The 23075-nt window shown below is 52.0% G+C and overlaps 3 long non-coding RNA genes across 3 annotated transcripts; all 3 read left to right on the forward strand.

Annotated features, from left to right (window-relative positions):
- Positions 1–1652: 1652 nt before the first annotated feature.
- On the forward strand, positions 1653–4959 carry LOC146227382 (uncharacterized). Its single transcript, XR_014742280.1, has 4 exons — positions 1653–1792; positions 1914–2076; positions 2356–4293; positions 4621–4959. It is a non-coding gene; the product is annotated as an uncharacterized LOC146227382 (long non-coding RNA).
- Positions 4960–11084: 6125 nt separating this feature from the next.
- On the forward strand, positions 11085–14391 carry LOC146227383 (uncharacterized). Its single transcript, XR_014742279.1, has 4 exons — positions 11085–11224; positions 11346–11508; positions 11788–13725; positions 14053–14391. It is a non-coding gene; the product is annotated as an uncharacterized LOC146227383 (long non-coding RNA).
- A 6164-nt stretch (positions 14392–20555) lies between these two features.
- On the forward strand, positions 20556–21396 carry LOC146227384 (uncharacterized). Its single transcript, XR_014742219.1, has 3 exons — positions 20556–20656; positions 20779–20941; positions 21221–21396. It is a non-coding gene; the product is annotated as an uncharacterized LOC146227384 (long non-coding RNA).
- The last annotated feature ends 1679 nt before the right edge of the window (positions 21397–23075 follow it).

Consider the following 23075-nt stretch of genomic DNA (forward strand, 5'->3'; position numbering starts at 1 on the left):
CCCTCCTTAGCCTTTCAGATTAGGTTAGCTACTCGGCCAGGTATGACACGCACTCACTCACACACACACACACGCACACACACACACACACACACACAACGCTAGTCTCCCTATCCTGGCTTCAGTCTCCGCTGCTGCTTGGTAGTCCATTTTGTTGGTATCATCCCTCTTGTCTTGTGTTTCCTTTTTCCTCCCCCACCCATCACTCATCCCCCTTCTTCTCCTTAGTATGTCCCGCCCCACTCGTCACAACGGGAATGACTCCCACACACTTCGCCACAGGTTCTGGGCGAGCCTTCCCAGACCCCAGTTCCCCCCTCCCCGCCTGCGCACCCCTGTGACGCAGTCCACCCCCTTATTCCCCTCTGCCCTCTGGAGAACCTCCCCTGCCCTACCCTTCCCTGCCCCCTCCTCTCCCTCCCCCCTCGCTCCACCCTCCAGGCCAACTATGACCACTTGGCGCTTGGGAATACATCCGCACCCCCTTTACACCCGCCACGACCATCATGGGCGTAAAGACCTGTGGACCCTGACCCCCGTTAGGACCGTGCTGGTCCTAGGGGATTCTAATATCCATCGCCTCCCCCCTGTACTCCGCGAGGATGTGCAGGTTGACTGCTATCCGGGGGCTAAACTCTGCCACGCCCTGGACATCCTCGGTTACATCCAGAACCCCCTCCCCCAGGTGACGCGGGTTATCCTGGCCTTTGGCCTAAATGATAAGTCCACCCCGATACCCATCTCCGCCCGCCAACTTACCGCTCTTCACACGGTAGCCACCACTGTTTTCCCCTCCGCTTCAGTGCGGTTTCCCCTAATTAACTTTGACCCCCGGCTACCTAAACCTGATAGGGACACCCTTATGGGCTTAAACCGATCCCTGTACTCAGCGGTACCCACCATCCCCCTCCTCCCCGCCCATCTCTTTAGTACAGGACAGGACCATGTCCACTGGACCCTCCCCACTGGCCGCTCCTTCTTGGACCACTGGTCGCTGATCTAAACAGCGGACCTGTCACCCCATCACACCCCTGTGCTTCTCCTCCGTGACTGCTGGCACTCAATAACTCCATCCCACAGCCAACTCCTCATGCTTCTTCACACCTGTGATGCTGGCATCATTCACCACTCACTCCCTCCATCCAGTCCCCTCCACCCTCATGCTTCTTCACCTTAGTGATGCTGGCATATGTCTACCATTCTCCATACACACATATATATATATATATATATATGTATATACACTCACACCCCTTCCACCCCGCCATCCAGTCCCCTCCGCCCTCATGCTTCTTCACCTAGTGACTGCTGGCATCACCCCAACCCCAAAGCCCCTTCTCTTTCCCCCTCCCCCTCCTCCTCTCTCCCTCCCCCCTTCCCCCCTCCCCCCGCCCACCAGGACGGGACTACCCATCATCATCATCACACGCCCTCTCATCCCTGAGGAGACGCGTGCCTCTCATCCCTGAGGAGACGTGTACCCCCCGGAACGCCGCCGGAGGCGGCGTTTGGGATTGTGTTTGCCAACGGTCGCTGGGGACCTTGTTGGTTTCACTCCACGTCTGCTCCTATGGACAACAAGCCCCCTCATCCCTGAGGAGAGCGCGCCCCTCATCCCTAAAGAGACGTGTGTCCCCCTGATAACACGCCCTCTCATCCCTGAGGAGACGCGTGCCTCTCATCCCTGAGGAGACGTGTACCCCCCGGAACGCCGCCTCCGGCGGCGTTTGGGATTGTGTTTGCCAACGGTCGCTGGGGACCTGGTTGGTTTCTCTCCACGTCTGCTCCTATGGTAATACCCCCCTCATGCTCCTTCACCTCGGTGATTGCTGGCATCACCCAATACAAAACCCCTCATCCTCTCTCCCTCTCTCCTTTTTCCCTCTCTCTCTCTCCCTCCCCCCACCCACCAGGACAACAAGCCCCCTCATCCCTGAGGAGAGCGCGCCCCTCATCCCTAAAGAGACGTGTGTCCCCCGGAACGCCGCCTCCGGCGGCGTTTGGGATTGTGTTTGCCAACGGTCGCTGGGGACCTTGTTGGTTTCACTCCACGTCTACTACCTATCCTATCCTAGGGTAATAACCTCTATTTGTCTCCTTGTTTGTATGGTGTCTGTATTATCTGTAGTCGTATTGTCATTTCATGAGGTAGCACAGTCACTAGGACTGATAGTAGTGTTAGCTTTGATCATTTTACCCTAGCCTTAGTCCTGTTCATTGGCATGCCTGGTTGGATTAGGAGGAGTAATCCATGTTGCCTGACCTTGTTTGCCTCTGTTAATTTCCTTTCCTCCTCTTTTTCTTTCTCTCTCTCTCTCTCCTTCCTCCTTCGTGCCTCTCTGCGCTCTGTGTCAGGCGGCGAGCTGCCATGGGGCACCCGGCCTGGGTTCTCCTCGGAGTTCCTGGAGGGGCTTGGCCCCTTGTCTCTATGTGGGTGATCCGTAGGTTCCTGGAAGTGTCCGTGCAATTGACCCCGACCTTTGCTGATCTTCGGATCTTAAATGTCATTGTGAGTGGGAATTTCAAACTTACACCCCTTCCTGCCTAAGCCTACAGGGCCTCGGTTTTCATGCCACGCGGAGATGCCAACGATTTACCCCTCAGGGGCACGTCGGAACCCCTGGTAGACTCGCACCTCCTCCCTCCACCGCGCCCCATACTACTGTGTGACACGACCCGGTTAGGGATTAGGCACGTCCTTTTTATCAGGTGCACTGGTCACCCCCATCGGAGACACGTGGTTTGTAGTGTTTAGCCTCCTCCCTTCTCTCTCACACCCGATGGTATTGTGCATGCATTTGTATCAATGGATGTGTGCGTCTGCATGCTTAGGCCCCGAACAATGCCATCGCTCACTCACTCCCCCCGTCCTCCTCCATAGCTCCCTCTTGATTTTTACTATTAACGGCCTCACATAATGACCCACTTTACATCCATCACACATTCTATAGGCCCCCCTGAGCCCCTCTCACCTCACTGCTCTACAGGGTTTCGGAGTGTTGCTGGCCACACAGAAATGGGGACTGACTCAACGAGGGAACGGGCGTTTCAGTGATGCGGGCGCAGTCACGCCCTCACACTCTTTCTGCCCTATCCTCGTGGCTGGATTGGAGACCTAACGGGTGGGCCCACTCGCACTCTACAAGGAACCCAGGTTATATAATCGAGATGATCGCGCCCGGGGGTCGTTACTAGATCACTGACTCTGCACTTACTGGCCTTCACTAGTCTCGGTAACGTTAACTATGTGGGTCCCTCCTGGGACCCGGCCCAGGTCGACACGCGTCTGAGTGACCCTGGTGGTCACCCTTTCCCCTCCCTGGTGCCTTCATTCTCTAGCGTAATTGACCGCACCGTGGCCGACAGATCTATCGGCCTCTCGATATAGCCTGGCTCCCACCTATAACATGCCCAGCTCTCTCACAGGGCTCCCTCACCCCTGGGGGGAGCCCCATGCCTGTTAGGCACTCCTCTCTTGTCCTTCGGTCTCGGCTTCTCACTCCCCTCCACTAGAACAACACTACGCGACTACTAGGGCTCTGTCGCCTCATGGAGCTTCATCCCTGTCCCACGTGTCCACAGTGCATAGTTGAGCGTCCCGCCCAAAACCGGCATTACCAGGGCAGGCCTCCCCTGGTGGTGGGTAACGGGCGTTCGACCGCTCTCTTCTCTGTATCCGATCTCGGGGGGGTCATACTGTGTAAACTTACAGTATGATTAATCCGACAACGTGAACACTGTGTACTCACACCGTGCTTGTTGTTTCTTGTGCACTTAGTCTGATGCTGGGCCTCCTGTGGGGAGAGATAGTACTTCCTATCATGGGTCTCACACCGTCATCGACTGCGTCCGCGCGTCTGGCCTCCTCGTCTGTATTCCTGTCCATGCTAGGAGCTGTCCCTGATGTTCCCCTTGTCACAAAGCTCCCTCCGGGGAACGGCTTGACGGTGGTTTCCGGGGGTATCGACGAATGGGCTGACCGGAATCACATTGTGGGGGACCTCTCAGGGTGGTGTTGGCGGGTCTATGGAACCAGGTTGGTTCTAGCATCAGAAGGTCTGTCTTTGGTAGCATCCTTGATTTTGTCTCCTCACGGATTAGATAGGCACTTACCCACTAGCTGCTTCCCTCCCACTGCTTCCCCTTCCCCCTTTACCATAGACGGACCCCGGGTCGTGTGGCACGGCGTTCTCCCGCTCTACCACCGGTTGAGACGGGCCGTATGCTTCTCCTGGTGCTGAGCGGCGCTGATTAGGCCTTCTAGCCTTTTCAGAGGGCATGCCATGTCCACAGGTTAGCTACACTAATAGTGATTTTTGCTTATCCTTTTTTTCCCCCCCTTAGATTAATATCATTATCTCTACTCTTCTAGTTTTATCAGGACCGGGACTCTCTCTAGTCTGGTTCTGCATAGCCAGTCCTCTGTGTTGTGTTATATCTTGTTTAGCCAGGACCTCCTCTGGTCCCGTATCACATAGTCTATCCTCTGTATTGTATGATGTTTTGTAATAACTTGTCCCAATAGCTCCATTTACCCCTCACATGTCATTCTAGTTGAATCCCCCTGACCCTCACCCTGTTTTTCCCTCTCTACACTACGCCTCCTGCCTTCCTGTGCAGTTCTCGGCGCTGAGAGGAGGTGACATGCTGTGAGACGGCCCTCTAGATCTCCCTCCAGAACACCCGTCTCCCTCCTGCCTCCCCTCTGAGACGCCCCACCCCGCCCTTCCTACACACTCCCCCACAGAGCTGCCGACGAGATGACAAGAGATGGCAGTGCGACCGGATTGACCCGTTACACGCCTCCCTCATCTCCTGTGAAGCCGGCTCCACACCTCACACTGACTTTGATTAATCCACAACAGACACTCCAGTTGCCACGGGACTCTGGGACTACCCCACCCCCCCTCATCACCAATGCACGTCCCTGTGGTTATTATTGTACTAATCACTCCACAATGTGCCTGTAAACCTGCCGCACTATGGCTTTGAATGTCTATTTCAACTGCACGGATTCCTGGTTTACCCTATTGCACTTGTGGGGTTGTACAATTTCATCGCATTTCCCCACCCCACGATAAACCTGTAAGCCCTCTGTATTATTGCATTGAATGTCTATTTCAATATGCACGGGTCTGTGGTTTAACCCCTACACACTTGTGGTGTGGCATGGTTATCTTATATTTATCACAATTAATACACTTGGTTTAATTGCACTGGTGGTGTCCTACTTTCATTTCCTATACACCCTTACCAACTCCCTCTAACGTAGGCTCACCACTCAACATGGACAACAGTCTGGTTTCTCCCCACAGAGGTAACTCCACCTGTAATGTAATGTCCCCCTGCAGGTTATCAGCTACCTCTGATTTACCTCGCATAGTCCCCCTCACTCACCAGTTTCCCCATTTGAGAACTGGAATCGTTTTATCGCTCACCCTATTCATGGCCACCTGCTGTCCTAACGGTGCTACTGCACGTCCCACTGCCCTGGTAGTTGTTCTAACCTCATATCTACACCTTAGACACATTATTAATACATTACTGATCCTTACTGATTTCTCTCACATTTACTGATCACACGGGTTCTATCCTAATATTCTTTCTTATGTACCCTAAGCCAGTTTGTCCTTTTTTCTCCTCTACTAATAACACTGACATTCTCATTAGATGATTACATGCCCTCACATATTATAATTACGACACACTCCATGCCATGTCCAATCACTCAGTACTTGCCTTCACATAACACAACAACTCATCACTCCATGACCAATTTCTCTTCCCCTCTCTTTCTCACATAATTCTTTATTACACATTTTTCATCACTGATCACTGATGAGGTCTCCCTTTTTCCTCTCAAAATCCCTACAATCCCTTCTCTGTTTTTGTGTGTGCCTGTCCTCCCCCTCTCCCTCCCTCCGCTGCTCATTTGGAGCTGCGGGCTTCTCTAGGGAATTCCCTTCCTGTGACGACGCGATCTCTGACGTCACCGCTAAGATCTCCGTTTCTTTCATTTCAACTTTCACTTCTATTTCACTCTAACGGGCCCCCACGCTCCCGATTTTGGTCGGATTCATTTCGTCTTCCCCCTCTAACATGAATCCGTGCCTCCAAAACATTCCTTTCGCGTTCCTTCATGTTAATTCACCGTTAGCCATTTCGCCGTTAGCCCCCTCGCCGCTAGCCGTTTCATTTCCTGGTTTTCGCGTCTCTTCCGGCCCCCTAGCTGTCCATCAAACGGTCTCTTCCGGTCCCCTCCGCTGTAGCTTTCGGCAACGTAACTCCCGCCCCCTCCGACCTGCGATTGGCCCTCTGGGGCCACGCACTTGAACTCGTTCTTTCGTCTATTGCACTCCTGAGCGCAGATACGAAAATTACCGCACCTGAACTCAAACTTAAAAATTGGTAATTATAAATTCTTTCTTTGACATTTCCAAATTTTAATACGTTACTTGAGACTATCTCAAATTTGTCCTAACGTTTTTCCTCTGAAAAAACACACTTTAATCTCGTTTTAACTCCGTTTTCACCGTGTTTCAGCCTTTGTAAAACTTCACCGTCCGCCATCGTCGCACCACCTTCTCCATCGCCTCACGTCCCGTCCTCCCGTCTCCCGTTCGATAATTAATGTAAGTATTTCTCTCCTGCGCTGTAAATTTATAGTTGTCAATTGTTTTATTAAATTTCTAACATAGCTGCGGGTTCTCCTCCTGCGTCCCGTCCATTCCATCTAATTACCTGTCCATTGTCATGCTAATTTCGCCGTTCACTTTGAGCGACGCTAGCCCACCTCCACTAGCCAGACCTTTAAATTCCCGTCCGCCATCTTGATGAGGGCCCCCTTCATTAGTAACAGGAATAGTCTCCTACTGTTCCAATAGTTTCTTATTATAACAAATTACTTTTTCAATTGATAATGCCCACACATAACTCCCTATATATTTTCACCCCCCAAAATAGCTCTTATTTACAATAACGATGATAGGAACAATGGTCTAAAACACTTTAGGGCATGTTGGGGCCTCCCCTTCTATTCCCCTCACAAGTTTAATACACAGTTTTATGGTGCTTCAGTGTGTAACTGGGTTCGTCGTGCATACGTGATCAATGTGTATATTGGCTTACTGCATTGATGGTTTATTACTACACTCCATTCCTCTGCATGATGTATTCAGTGCATTCTGGCTCACTATATTTATCATTTACAACAAGAGTGTTAGGAACAATTGTTTAGAAGGCCTTAGGACACATCTAGCTCCCCCTCCCCTCTATTCCCCTCACACGCTTAATGCTCTTCACTATGATGCTTCAGTGTGTACATGGGTTCATCGTGCATATGCAATAATGACTTTATTGTTGCTCCTTGGGGTCAAGCATCAACGTGTATATGGGCTCATTACATTGATGTCTTGTGACTACCAATTATCCCTCTGCATGATGTATTCAGGTGCATTCTGGCTCACCATAATTATCCATTATTACAACAACGTTGATAGGAACAATGATTCAGATTACTTTAGGATACATTTGCCCCCCCCACCTAACCGTTAACCCCTTCCATTCTCTCGTCTGCGTCCCCTCTCTGCTGGGCTCGAGCTTTTGTACTGCCCTTCCTCTCAACTACTGTCCTGCCTCTCCAATCCTATCCCCATCACCTTACTCCCCTGTAGTGGTTGTTTGTTGATCTAGTGGTCATTAGGGGTGGTTAGGTCATTTTGACCTCTAATACACACTCCCTTGACCTGTCAGCGGGCTCCTGAGCATTTCTCTCTGCCTGCTTACTCCCCACAAGATGCGTGTCACAGCACACATACACGCACCCATACAAATGCTTCTTCTCTCCTTCAGAGGGATGTTGGCATACGATGTAGCACCTTGTTTACCTGGTGATGCAACAGGCTGTCTCTTTGGCTGTCTCTCTGACACCTGGCTGTCTGTCCCTTTTCCCTGGGGATGGAGCGGGCTATCTCTCCGCCCACCCAGCGGGGCTCGCATGCGCGCTGCGCGCGCAGGCTCGCCACTGGGCTATCTGTCTTCGGTCAGCCTGGTGATGGATCAGGCTGTCTCTCTGGCTGTCTCTCTGACACCTGGCTGTCTGTCCCTTTTCCCTGGTGATGGAGCGGGCTATCTCTCCGCCCACCCAGCGGGGCTCGCATGCGCGCTGCGCGCGCAGGCTCGCCACTGGGCTATCTGCCCTTCACTCTACCCATCCAGTGGGGCTCGCATGCGCGCTGCGCGCGCAGGCTCGCCATCTGGCTGTCTGTCTGTCTCCCTTCCTATAGAAGTCCAGTCCCTAACTCATCCTAACCACAACCCCTCGCCCTTAATGCCTAAACCTCAACCAGGCCTCCCTCAGCCTGCGCTGACCTTTGACCCCACCCATTCCTTACCTTAACCTTCCCTGGGGCTAGAACATCTGGCCTACGGCCAATCCTAACCTCAACCCTCGTCCCCAATACCTAAACCTCAACCAGGCCTTTTCTTGGACCTCGGTTGACCCCTGACCCTTGACCTCCCTAACCCCAACACCTTAGGCTTCTCCTAAACTCAACCTCTCTCTAACTTATTCTTTAACCCTCTGGTCTAGCCCTACTTCTCCACACACACAACATCACAACACCTCTCACACACGCACACACACCTTTCTATGTGTCTCTCTCCCTCTGAACTTAACGCTACTGTTTTTTCATTCCAGATTACCACGATTCATCCTTCCAGGTATACAATGTGGTCTCCTCCCCCCATCCCTCTCTCTCCTCCTCCCCCTCTCTCTCTCTCTCTCTCTCTCTCCCTCTCTCCTCCTCATATCTTTTCCCTAGCTTGTTTAATCTCCTTTACCGCTTTTGGTGGACCACTGGAGGCCGCCTGGATGGCAAGGGATACGCCTTTGAAATTTTTGCATTCTCCTTGTCACCCAGGCCGCTTCTGTTGATCTGTAGTCGTAGGACGGCCACATTTACCTGTTTCCCCCTTTTATTTGGCTATCGCCTGATGAGTCCTAGCCTAGTAATGGACGAAACCGGTAGCGATTCGGGGGCCGTCGCTCGTGCTCCGTTTATTCTGGTCGGGACATGCAGGTAATCCCACCCGGAGTGCGATGGCCAACATTATTGAATTGCAAATTTTATTTGTTCACGTGGTGAACGCCTCTCACTCTGTGCCTCTCTCGCTCTCTCTCGCTCTCTCTCTCTCTCTCTCTCTCTCTCTCTCTCTCTCTCTCTCTCTCTCTCTCTCTCTCTCTCTCTCTCTCTCTCTGTGCTGACTGTCAAATTGTATATGTCTCTTGTTAACCCCTTTTCCTCCAACAGCTCCCAGATGACGCTCATGCGTCTCTGCTTTTTAACCCTTCTTCCAGTTTTCCTCCTTATGATGACCTCTACTCTACGGACAGCCGAGATTTGGTATAGTTATTTTCTCTTTCAGGCAGGCCCCTCCTTAGCCTTTCAGATTAGGTTAGCTACTCGGCCAGGTATGACACGCACTCACTCACACACACACACACGCACACACACACACACACACACACAACGCTAGTCTCCCTATCCTGGCTTCAGTCTCCGCTGCTGCTTGGTAGTCCATTTTGTTGGTATCATCCCTCTTGTCTTGTGTTTCCTTTTTCCTCCCCCACCCATCACTCATCCCCCTTCTTCTCCTTAGTATGTCCCGCCCCACTCGTCACAACGGGAATGACTCCCACACACTTCGCCACAGGTTCTGGGCGAGCCTTCCCAGACCCCAGTTCCCCCCTCCCCGCCTGCGCACCCCTGTGACGCAGTCCACCCCCTTATTCCCCTCTGCCCTCTGGAGAACCTCCCCTGCCCTACCCTTCCCTGCCCCCTCCTCTCCCTCCCCCCTCGCTCCACCCTCCAGGCCAACTATGACCACTTGGCGCTTGGGAATACATCCGCACCCCCTTTACACCCGCCACGACCATCATGGGCGTAAAGACCTGTGGACCCTGACCCCCGTTAGGACCGTGCTGGTCCTAGGGGATTCTAATATCCATCGCCTCCCCCCTGTACTCCGCGAGGATGTGCAGGTTGACTGCTATCCGGGGGCTAAACTCTGCCACGCCCTGGACATCCTCGGTTACATCCAGAACCCCCTCCCCCAGGTGACGCGGGTTATCCTGGCCTTTGGCCTAAATGATAAGTCCACCCCGATACCCATCTCCGCCCGCCAACTTACCGCTCTTCACACGGTAGCCACCACTGTTTTCCCCTCCGCTTCAGTGCGGTTTCCCCTAATTAACTTTGACCCCCGGCTACCTAAACCTGATAGGGACACCCTTATGGGCTTAAACCGATCCCTGTACTCAGCGGTACCCACCATCCCCCTCCTCCCCGCCCATCTCTTTAGTACAGGACAGGACCATGTCCACTGGACCCTCCCCACTGGCCGCTCCTTCTTGGACCACTGGTCGCTGATCTAAACAGCGGACCTGTCACCCCATCACACCCCTGTGCTTCTCCTCCGTGACTGCTGGCACTCAATAACTCCATCCCACAGCCAACTCCTCATGCTTCTTCACACCTGTGATGCTGGCATCATTCACCACTCACTCCCTCCATCCAGTCCCCTCCACCCTCATGCTTCTTCACCTTAGTGATGCTGGCATATGTCTACCATTCTCCATACACACATATATATATATATATATATATGTATATACACTCACACCCCTTCCACCCCGCCATCCAGTCCCCTCCGCCCTCATGCTTCTTCACCTAGTGACTGCTGGCATCACCCCAACCCCAAAGCCCCTTCTCTTTCCCCCTCCCCCTCCTCCTCTCTCCCTCCCCCCTTCCCCCCTCCCCCCGCCCACCAGGACGGGACTACCCATCATCATCATCACACGCCCTCTCATCCCTGAGGAGACGCGTGCCTCTCATCCCTGAGGAGACGTGTACCCCCCGGAACGCCGCCGGAGGCGGCGTTTGGGATTGTGTTTGCCAACGGTCGCTGGGGACCTTGTTGGTTTCACTCCACGTCTGCTCCTATGGACAACAAGCCCCCTCATCCCTGAGGAGAGCGCGCCCCTCATCCCTAAAGAGACGTGTGTCCCCCTGATAACACGCCCTCTCATCCCTGAGGAGACGCGTGCCTCTCATCCCTGAGGAGACGTGTACCCCCCGGAACGCCGCCTCCGGCGGCGTTTGGGATTGTGTTTGCCAACGGTCGCTGGGGACCTGGTTGGTTTCTCTCCACGTCTGCTCCTATGGTAATACCCCCCTCATGCTCCTTCACCTCGGTGATTGCTGGCATCACCCAATACAAAACCCCTCATCCTCTCTCCCTCTCTCCTTTTTCCCTCTCTCTCTCTCCCTCCCCCCACCCACCAGGACAACAAGCCCCCTCATCCCTGAGGAGAGCGCGCCCCTCATCCCTAAAGAGACGTGTGTCCCCCGGAACGCCGCCTCCGGCGGCGTTTGGGATTGTGTTTGCCAACGGTCGCTGGGGACCTTGTTGGTTTCACTCCACGTCTACTACCTATCCTATCCTAGGGTAATAACCTCTATTTGTCTCCTTGTTTGTATGGTGTCTGTATTATCTGTAGTCGTATTGTCATTTCATGAGGTAGCACAGTCACTAGGACTGATAGTAGTGTTAGCTTTGATCATTTTACCCTAGCCTTAGTCCTGTTCATTGGCATGCCTGGTTGGATTAGGAGGAGTAATCCATGTTGCCTGACCTTGTTTGCCTCTGTTAATTTCCTTTCCTCCTCTTTTTCTTTCTCTCTCTCTCTCTCCTTCCTCCTTCGTGCCTCTCTGCGCTCTGTGTCAGGCGGCGAGCTGCCATGGGGCACCCGGCCTGGGTTCTCCTCGGAGTTCCTGGAGGGGCTTGGCCCCTTGTCTCTATGTGGGTGATCCGTAGGTTCCTGGAAGTGTCCGTGCAATTGACCCCGACCTTTGCTGATCTTCGGATCTTAAATGTCATTGTGAGTGGGAATTTCAAACTTACACCCCTTCCTGCCTAAGCCTACAGGGCCTCGGTTTTCATGCCACGCGGAGATGCCAACGATTTACCCCTCAGGGGCACGTCGGAACCCCTGGTAGACTCGCACCTCCTCCCTCCACCGCGCCCCATACTACTGTGTGACACGACCCGGTTAGGGATTAGGCACGTCCTTTTTATCAGGTGCACTGGTCACCCCCATCGGAGACACGTGGTTTGTAGTGTTTAGCCTCCTCCCTTCTCTCTCACACCCGATGGTATTGTGCATGCATTTGTATCAATGGATGTGTGCGTCTGCATGCTTAGGCCCCGAACAATGCCATCGCTCACTCACTCCCCCCGTCCTCCTCCATAGCTCCCTCTTGATTTTTACTATTAACGGCCTCACATAATGACCCACTTTACATCCATCACACATTCTATAGGCCCCCCTGAGCCCCTCTCACCTCACTGCTCTACAGGGTTTCGGAGTGTTGCTGGCCACACAGAAATGGGGACTGACTCAACGAGGGAACGGGCGTTTCAGTGATGCGGGCGCAGTCACGCCCTCACACTCTTTCTGCCCTATCCTCGTGGCTGGATTGGAGACCTAACGGGTGGGCCCACTCGCACTCTACAAGGAACCCAGGTTATATAATCGAGATGATCGCGCCCGGGGGTCGTTACTAGATCACTGACTCTGCACTTACTGGCCTTCACTAGTCTCGGTAACGTTAACTATGTGGGTCCCTCCTGGGACCCGGCCCAGGTCGACACGCGTCTGAGTGACCCTGGTGGTCACCCTTTCCCCTCCCTGGTGCCTTCATTCTCTAGCGTAATTGACCGCACCGTGGCCGACAGATCTATCGGCCTCTCGATATAGCCTGGCTCCCACCTATAACATGCCCAGCTCTCTCACAGGGCTCCCTCACCCCTGGGGGGAGCCCCATGCCTGTTAGGCACTCCTCTCTTGTCCTTCGGTCTCGGCTTCTCACTCCCCTCCACTAGAACAACACTACGCGACTACTAGGGCTCTGTCGCCTCATGGAGCTTCATCCCTGTCCCACGTGTCCACAGTGCATAGTTGAGCGTCCCGCCCAAAACCGGCATTACCAGGGCAGGCCTCCCCTGGTGGTGGGTAACGGGCGTTCGACCGCTCTCTTCTCTGTATCCGATCTCGGGGGGGTCATACTGTGTAAACTTACAGTATGATTAATCCGACAACGTGAACACTGTGTACTCACACCGTGCTTGTTGTTTCTTGTGCACTTAGTCTGATGCTGGGCCTCCTGTGGGGAGAGATAGTACTTCCTATCATGGGTCTCACACCGTCATCGACTGCGTCCGCGCGTCTGGCCTCCTCGTCTGTATTCCTGTCCATGCTAGGAGCTGTCCCTGATGTTCCCCTTGTCACAAAGCTCCCTCCGGGGAACGGCTTGACGGTGGTTTCCGGGGGTATCGACGAATGGGCTGACCGGAATCACATTGTGGGGGACCTCTCAGGGTGGTGTTGGCGGGTCTATGGAACCAGGTTGGTTCTAGCATCAGAAGGTCTGTCTTTGGTAGCATCCTTGATTTTGTCTCCTCACGGATTAGATAGGCACTTACCCACTAGCTGCTTCCCTCCCACTGCTTCCCCTTCCCCCTTTACCATAGACGGACCCCGGGTCGTGTGGCACGGCGTTCTCCCGCTCTACCACCGGTTGAGACGGGCCGTATGCTTCTCCTGGTGCTGAGCGGCGCTGATTAGGCCTTCTAGCCTTTTCAGAGGGCATGCCATGTCCACAGGTTAGCTACACTAATAGTGATTTTTGCTTATCCTTTTTTTCCCCCCCTTAGATTAATATCATTATCTCTACTCTTCTAGTTTTATCAGGACCGGGACTCTCTCTAGTCTGGTTCTGCATAGCCAGTCCTCTGTGTTGTGTTATATCTTGTTTAGCCAGGACCTCCTCTGGTCCCGTATCACATAGTCTATCCTCTGTATTGTATGATGTTTTGTAATAACTTGTCCCAATAGCTCCATTTACCCCTCACATGTCATTCTAGTTGAATCCCCCTGACCCTCACCCTGTTTTTCCCTCTCTACACTACGCCTCCTGCCTTCCTGTGCAGTTCTCGGCGCTGAGAGGAGGTGACATGCTGTGAGACGGCCCTCTAGATCTCCCTCCAGAACACCCGTCTCCCTCCTGCCTCCCCTCTGAGACGCCCCACCCCGCCCTTCCTACACACTCCCCCACAGAGCTGCCGACGAGATGACAAGAGATGGCAGTGCGACCGGATTGACCCGTTACACGCCTCCCTCATCTCCTGTGAAGCCGGCTCCACACCTCACACTGACTTTGATTAATCCACAACAGACACTCCAGTTGCCACGGGACTCTGGGACTACCCCACCCCCCCTCATCACCAATGCACGTCCCTGTGGTTATTATTGTACTAATCACTCCACAATGTGCCTGTAAACCTGCCGCACTATGGCTTTGAATGTCTATTTCAACTGCACGGATTCCTGGTTTACCCTATTGCACTTGTGGGGTTGTACAATTTCATCGCATTTCCCCACCCCACGATAAACCTGTAAGCCCTCTGTATTATTGCATTGAATGTCTATTTCAATATGCACGGGTCTGTGGTTTAACCCCTACACACTTGTGGTGTGGCATGGTTATCTTATATTTATCACAATTAATACACTTGGTTTAATTGCACTGGTGGTGTCCTACTTTCATTTCCTATACACCCTTACCAACTCCCTCTAACGTAGGCTCACCACTCAACATGGACAACAGTCTGGTTTCTCCCCACAGAGGTAACTCCACCTGTAATGTAATGTCCCCCTGCAGGTTATCAGCTACCTCTGATTTACCTCGCATAGTCCCCCTCACTCACCAGTTTCCCCATTTGAGAACTGGAATCGTTTTATCGCTCACCCTATTCATGGCCACCTGCTGTCCTAACGGTGCTACTGCACGTCCCACTGCCCTGGTAGTTGTTCTAACCTCATATCTACACCTTAGACACATTATTAATACATTACTGATCCTTACTGATTTCTCTCACATTTACTGATCACACGGGTTCTATCCTAATATTCTTTCTTATGTACCCTAAGCCAGTTTGTCCTTTTTTCTCCTCTACTAATAACACTGACATTCTCATTAGATGATTACATGCCCTCACATATTATAATTACGACACACTCCATGCCATGTCCAATCACTCAGTACTTGCCTTCACATAACACAACAACTCATCACTCCATGACCAATTTCTCTTCCCCTCTCTTTCTCACATAATTCTTTATTACACATTTTTCATCACTGATCACTGATGAGGTCTCCCTTTTTCCTCTCAAAATCCCTACAATCCCTTCTCTGTTTTTGTGTGTGCCTGTCCTCCCCCTCTCCCTCCCTCCGCTGCTCATTTGGAGCTGCGGGCTTCTCTAGGGAATTCCCTTCCTGTGACGACGCGATCTCTGACGTCACCGCTAAGATCTCCGTTTCTTTCATTTCAACTTTCACTTCTATTTCACTCTAACGGGCCCCCACGCTCCCGATTTTGGTCGGATTCATTTCGTCTTCCCCCTCTAACATGAATCCGTGCCTCCAAAACATTCCTTTCGCGTTCCTTCATGTTAATTCACCGTTAGCCATTTCGCCGTTAGCCCCCTCGCCGCTAGCCGTTTCATTTCCTGGTTTTCGCGTCTCTTCCGGCCCCCTAGCTGTCCATCAAACGGTCTCTTCCGGTCCCCTCCGCTGTAGCTTTCGGCAACGTAACTCCCGCCCCCTCCGACCTGCGATTGGCCCTCTGGGGCCACGCACTTGAACTCGTTCTTTCGTCTATTGCACTCCTGAGCGCAGATACGAAAATTACCGCACCTGAACTCAAACTTAAAAATTGGTAATTATAAATTCTTTCTTTGACATTTCCAAATTTTAATACGTTACTTGAGACTATCTCAAATTTGTCCTAACGTTTTTCCTCTGAAAAAACACACTTTAATCTCGTTTTAACTCCGTTTTCACCGTGTTTCAGCCTTTGTAAAACTTCACCGTCCGCCATCGTCGCACCACCTTCTCCATCGCCTCACGTCCCGTCCTCCCGTCTCCCGTTCGATAATTAATGTAAGTATTTCTCTCCTGCGCTGTAAATTTATAGTTGTCAATTGTTTTATTAAATTTCTAACATAGCTGCGGGTTCTCCTCCTGCGTCCCGTCCATTCCATCTAATTACCTGTCCATTGTCATGCTAATTTCGCCGTTCACTTTGAGCGACGCTAGCCCACCTCCACTAGCCAGACCTTTAAATTCCCGTCCGCCATCTTGATGAGGGCCCCCTTCATTAGTAACAGGAATAGTCTCCTACTGTTCCAATAGTTTCTTATTATAACAAATTACTTTTTCAATTGATAATGCCCACACATAACTCCCTATATATTTTCACCCCCCAAAATAGCTCTTATTTACAATAACGATGATAGGAACAATGGTCTAAAACACTTTAGGGCATGTTGGGGCCTCCCCTTCTATTCCCCTCACAAGTTTAATACACAGTTTTATGGTGCTTCAGTGTGTAACTGGGTTCGTCGTGCATACGTGATCAATGTGTATATTGGCTTACTGCATTGATGGTTTATTACTACACTCCATTCCTCTGCATGATGTATTCAGTGCATTCTGGCTCACTATATTTATCATTTACAACAAGAGTGTTAGGAACAATTGTTTAGAAGGCCTTAGGACACATCTAGCTCCCCCTCCCCTCTATTCCCCTCACACGCTTAATGCTCTTCACTATGATGCTTCAGTGTGTACATGGGTTCATCGTGCATATGCAATAATGACTTTATTGTTGCTCCTTGGGGTCAAGCATCAACGTGTATATGGGCTCATTACATTGATGTCTTGTGACTACCAATTATCCCTCTGCATGATGTATTCAGGTGCATTCTGGCTCACCATAATTATCCATTATTACAACAACGTTGATAGGAACAATGATTCAGATTACTTTAGGATACATTTGCCCCCCCCACCTAACCGTTAACCCCTTCCATTCTCTCGTCTGCGTCCCCTCTCTGCTGGGCTCGAGCTTTTGTACTGCCCTTCCTCTCAACTACTGTCCTGCCTCTCCAATCCTATCCCCATCACCTTACTCCCCTGTAGTGGTTGTTTGTTGATCTAGTGGTCATTAGGGGTGATTAGGTCATTTTGACCTCTAATACACACTCCCTTGACCTGTCAGCGGGCTCCTGAGCATTTCTCTCTGCCTGCTTACTCCCCACAAGATGCGTGTCACAGCACACATACACGCACCCATACAAATGCTTCTTCTCTCCTTCAGAGGGATGTTGGCATACGATGTAGCACCTTGTTTACCTGGTGATGCAACAGGCTGTCTCTTTGGCTGTCTCTCTGACACCTGGCTGTCTGTCCCTTTTCCCTGGGGATGGAGCGGGCTATCTCTCCGCCCACCCAGCGGGGCTCGCATGCGCGCTGCGCGCGCAGGCTCGCCACTGGGCTATCTGTCTTCGGTCAGCCTGGTGATGGATCAGGCTGTCTCTCTGGCTGTCTCTCTGACACCTGGCTGTCTGTCCCTTTTCCCTGGTGATGGAGCGGGCTATCTCTCCGCCCACCCAGCGGGGCTCGCATGCGCGCTGCGCGCGCAGGCTCGCCACTGGGCTATCTGCCCTTCACTCTACCCATCCAGTGGGGCTCGCATGCGCGCTGCGCGCGCAGGCTCGCCATCTGGCTGTCTGTCTGTCTCCCTTCCTATAGAAGTCCAGTCCCTAACTCATCCTAACCACAACCCCTCGCCCTTAATGCCTAAACCTCAACCAGGCCTCCCTCAGCCTGCGCTGACCTTTGACCCCACCCATTCCTTACCTTAACCTTCCCTGGGGCTAGAACATCTGGCCTACGGCCAATCCTAACCTCAACCCTCGTCCCCAATACCTAAACCTCAACCAGGCCTTTTCTTGGACCTCGGTTGACCCCTGACCCTTGACCTCCCTAACCCCAACACCTTAGGCTTCTCCTAAACTCAACCTCTCTCTAACTTATTCTTTAACCCTCTGGTCTAGCCCTACTTCTCCACACACACAACATCACAACACCTCTCACACACGCACACACACCTTTCTATGTGTCTCTCTCCCTCTGAACTTAACGCTACTGTTTTTTCATTCCAGATTACCACGATTCATCCTTCCAGGTATACAATGTGGTCTCCTCCCCCCATCCCTCTCTCTCCTCCTCCCCCTCTCTCTCTCTCTCTCTCTCTCTCCCTCTCTCCTCCTCATATCTTTTCCCTAGCTTGTTTAATCTCCTTTACCGCTTTTGGTGGACCACTGGAGGCCGCCTGGATGGCAAGGGATGCGCCTTTGAATTTTTTGCATTCTCCTTGTCACCCAGGCCGCTTCTGTTGATCTGTAGTCGTAGGACGGCCACATTTACCTGTTTCCCCCTTTTATTTGGCTATCGCCTGATGAGTCCTAGCCTAGTAATGGACGAAACCGGTAGCGATTCGGGGGCCGTCGCTCGTGCTCCGTTTATTCTGGTCGGGACATGCAGGTAATCCCACCCGGAGTGCGATGGCCAACATTATTGAATTGCAAATTTTATTTGTTCACGTGGTGAACGCCTCTCACTCTGTGCCTCTCTCGCTCTCTCTCGCTCTCTCTCTCTCTCTCTCTCTCTCTCTCTCTCTCTCTCTCTCTCTCTCTCTCTCTCTCTCTCTCTCTCTCTCTCTGTGCTGACTGTCAAATTGTATATGTCTCTTGTTAACCCCTTTTCCTCCAACAGCTCCCAGATGACGCTCATGCGTCTCTGCTTTTTAACCCTTCTTCCAGTTTTCCTCCTTATGATGACCTCTACTCTACGGACAGCCGAGATTTGGTATAGTTATTTTCTCTTTCAGGCAGGCCCCTCCTTAGCCTTTCAGATTAGGTTAGCTACTCGGCCAGGTATGACACGCACTCACTCACACACACACACACGCACACACACACACACACACACACAACGCTAGTCTCCCTATCCTGGCTTCAGTCTCCGCTGCTGCTTGGTAGTCCATTTTGTTGGTATCATCCCTCTTGTCTTGTGTTTCCTTTTTCCTCCCCCACCCATCACTCATCCCCCTTCTTCTCCTTAGTATGTCCCGCCCCACTCGTCACAACGGGAATGACTCCCACACACTTCGCCACAGGTTCTGGGCGAGCCTTCCCAGACCCCAGTTCCCCCCTCCCCGCCTGCGCACCCCTGTGACGCAGTCCACCCCCTTATTCCCCTCTGCCCTCTGGAGAACCTCCCCTGCCCTACCCTTCCCTGCCCCCTCCTCTCCCTCCCCCCTCGCTCCACCCTCCAGGCCAACTATGACCACTTGGCGCTTGGGAATACATCCGCACCCCCTTTACACCCGCCACGACCATCATGGGCGTAAAGACCTGTGGACCCTGACCCCCGTTAGGACCGTGCTGGTCCTAGGGGATTCTAATATCCATCGCCTCCCCCCTGTACTCCGCGAGGATGTGCAGGTTGACTGCTATCCGGGGGCTAAACTCTGCCACGCCCTGGACATCCTCGGTTACATCCAGAACCCCCTCCCCCAGGTGACGCGGGTTATCCTGGCCTTTGGCCTAAATGATAAGTCCACCCCGATACCCATCTCCGCCCGCCAACTTACCGCTCTTCACACGGTAGCCACCACTGTTTTCCCCTCCGCTTCAGTGCGGTTTCCCCTAATTAACTTTGACCCCCGGCTACCTAAACCTGATAGGGACACCCTTATGGGCTTAAACCGATCCCTGTACTCAGCGGTACCCACCATCCCCCTCCTCCCCGCCCATCTCTTTAGTACAGGACAGGACCATGTCCACTGGACCCTCCCCACTGGCCGCTCCTTCTTGGACCACTGGTCGCTGATCTAAACAGCGGACCTGTCACCCCATCACACCCCTGTGCTTCTCCTCCGTGACTGCTGGCACTCAATAACTCCATCCCACAGCCAACTCCTCATGCTTCTTCACACCTGTGATGCTGGCATCATTCACCACTCACTCCCTCCATCCAGTCCCCTCCACCCTCATGCTTCTTCACCTTAGTGATGCTGGCATATGTCTACCATTCTCCATACACACATATATATATATATATATATATGTATATACACTCACACCCCTTCCACCCCGCCATCCAGTCCCCTCCGCCCTCATGCTTCTTCACCTAGTGACTGCTGGCATCACCCCAACCCCAAAGCCCCTTCTCTTTCCCCCTCCCCCTCCTCCTCTCTCCCTCCCCCCTTCCCCCCTCCCCCCGCCCACCAGGACGGGACTACCCATCATCATCATCACACGCCCTCTCATCCCTGAGGAGACGCGTGCCTCTCATCCCTGAGGAGACGTGTACCCCCCGGAACGCCGCCGGAGGCGGCGTTTGGGATTGTGTTTGCCAACGGTCGCTGGGGACCTTGTTGGTTTCACTCCACGTCTGCTCCTATGGACAACAAGCCCCCTCATCCCTGAGGAGAGCGCGCCCCTCATCCCTAAAGAGACGTGTGTCCCCCTGATAACACGCCCTCTCATCCCTGAGGAGACGCGTGCCTCTCATCCCTGAGGAGACGTGTACCCCCCGGAACGCCGCCTCCGGCGGCGTTTGGGATTGTGTTTGCCAACGGTCGCTGGGGACCTGGTTGGTTTCTCTCCACGTCTGCTCCTATGGTAATACCCCCCTCATGCTCCTTCACCTCGGTGATTGCTGGCATCACCCAATACAAAACCCCTCATCCTCTCTCCCTCTCTCCTTTTTCCCCTCTCTCTCTCTCCCTCCCCCCACCCACCAGGACAACAAGCCCCCTCATCCCTGAGGAGAGCGCGCCCCTCATCCCTAAAGAGACGTGTGTCCCCCGGAACGCCGCCTCCGGCGGCGTTTGGGATTGTGTTTGCCAACGGTCGCTGGGGACCTTGTTGGTTTCACTCCACGTCTACTACCTATCCTATCCTAGGGTAATAACCTCTATTTGTCTCCTTGTTTGTATGGTGTCTGTATTATCTGTAGTCGTATTGTCATTTCATGAGGTAGCACAGTCACTAGGACTGATGGTAGTGTTAGCTTTGATCATTTTACCCTAGCCTTAGTCCTGTTCATTGGCATGCCTGGTTGGATTAGGAGGAGTAATCCATGTTGCCTGACCTTGTTTGCCTCTGTTAATTTCCTTTCCTCCTCTTTTTCTTTCTCTCTCTCTCTCTCCTTCCTCCTTCGTGCCTCTCTGCGCTCTGTGTCAGGCGGCGAGCTGCCATGGGGCACCCGGCCTGGGTTCTCCTCGGAGTTCCTGGAGGGGCTTGGCCCCTTGTCTCTATGTGGGTGATCCGTAGGTTCCTGGAAGTGTCCGTGCAATTGACCCCGACCTTTGCTGATCTTCGGATCTTAAATGTCATTGTGAGTGGGAATTTCAAACTTACACCCCTAACCCTAACCCTAACCCTAACCCTAACCCTAACCCTAACCCTAACCCTAACCCTAACCCTAACCCTAACCCTAACCCTAACCCCAAATCCTTACCCCAACCCTCCCTTCCCTACATTTAACCCTCCCCCCTCCCCAAACCCCATGGTGGAGGACAGGGGACTTAACCCCTCCCTGATCCCTTATCCTAAACCCAACCCCTCCTTTTCCATACCTCACCCCAACCCTCCCTCCTCCCCCCTCCCCCTTCCCCTTGACCCTACTTACCGTCACGCTCTCAGCCAGTCACAGCCGGGGGTCCCTCCCCGGGAGGAGCCGGTGGTCCATCCAACCTGTTGGAGGAAAATACAAGAATGGCAGTTAGATGTAGTGAAACCCATAGTGGTAGTGGGGGACAACAATCTCTCGGCTATCCCTACTTTTAAGGATGATCTTATCCAGGTTGACAGTTTTCCAGGGGCAAACTGCCATCATTTAAGAGGGGTACTGGAGAAGTTGACACCAAACTCTAATACAGAGCACGTCATCCTGTCAGTGGGGATGGTTAACTGTCTCGATAGACAAAAAACCACGACCACCGTGAAGCAACTGCAGCAGCTTGGGAAAACCTGCCAAAAACAATTTCCCAAAGCCGTTATTTACGTGCCATTCATTAATTTCTCAGACAGATTGGCCAAAGACCAGCAAAAATTATTTGACGCTTTTAACTTTTATGTTGATAATAAATCTCCTTTTCAAACATTACCTGAGATGGATAGACTCCAATTCCAGGTAACAGGACGGGATCCAGTTCTCTGGACCTCCGAAACCGCAGACAAAATGCTAAAATTATGGATTAGTGACTTATTAATATAAACATTTAAAGGTTGTATACCCCCTGCTGTCTTCCGGTTGGGAGGTGAGGGATTCCTGGGGAAAGAGACAAAAAGTGATTACACAATACCAGGAATCAGAAAAAGAGTGTATATATGCACATACCTTCTTACCTTCGATACTTACCTGTGATGACCAGTGGGGGGCAGAAGAGTTCCTGTAGGATTAAAAAAGCAAAAAAAAGATCAACACAGATCAAAAGTATGGGGTATTTTACTATTTACTTACCTGAAATACTTACCTACTAGGATACCTACCTTGATGGGAATATTTTAATCCTCCTCTTCACCTTCTTTTATGGGGACAAAAAAATCATTAAATAAAAACACAGGAACTTGTGCCAGTGCAACTCCAGTCCAACATTGGGCTGAGACCTGTCTCCAAACCTAACCCAGCCAGAGCCTTGTACAGTGTTTTATTTTTTGATAAATATTTTTAATTCCCCCCTATTTTTATCTTTTGAGGTTTTAAGATAGGAATTAAGGTATTGGTAACTTTTTACTAAGAAAGTGTTGGGCCAATTAAGCCTTAATTGAACACAAGAGGGTGTGAGAGGGGTATGGCAGATTGGCCAATGAGGAACCACAGGAAGTGGCCAAGCCCCCTCCCCTCTTCCACTACTTAATTTCCTGTCTGCCTCACCCAACTCAGTTCTCCTCTGAGGAAGCCTTGAGAAGGTGAAACGTTAGGAGCTCCTTCTTTTATTCTTTTACTCTCTTACTCTTTTATTCTTTTATGGGGGGCAAAAACTTTTAGAGTGCATTTTAAACTATGGTTTTATTCAGAGTGGTTTTAGTCCAT

This window comes from Hypomesus nipponensis, chromosome 24, assembly GCF_054491055.1.
Source record: "Hypomesus nipponensis isolate SF chromosome 24, ASM5449105v1, whole genome shotgun sequence".
Classification (NCBI taxonomy): domain Eukaryota; kingdom Metazoa; phylum Chordata; class Actinopteri; order Osmeriformes; family Osmeridae; genus Hypomesus; species Hypomesus nipponensis.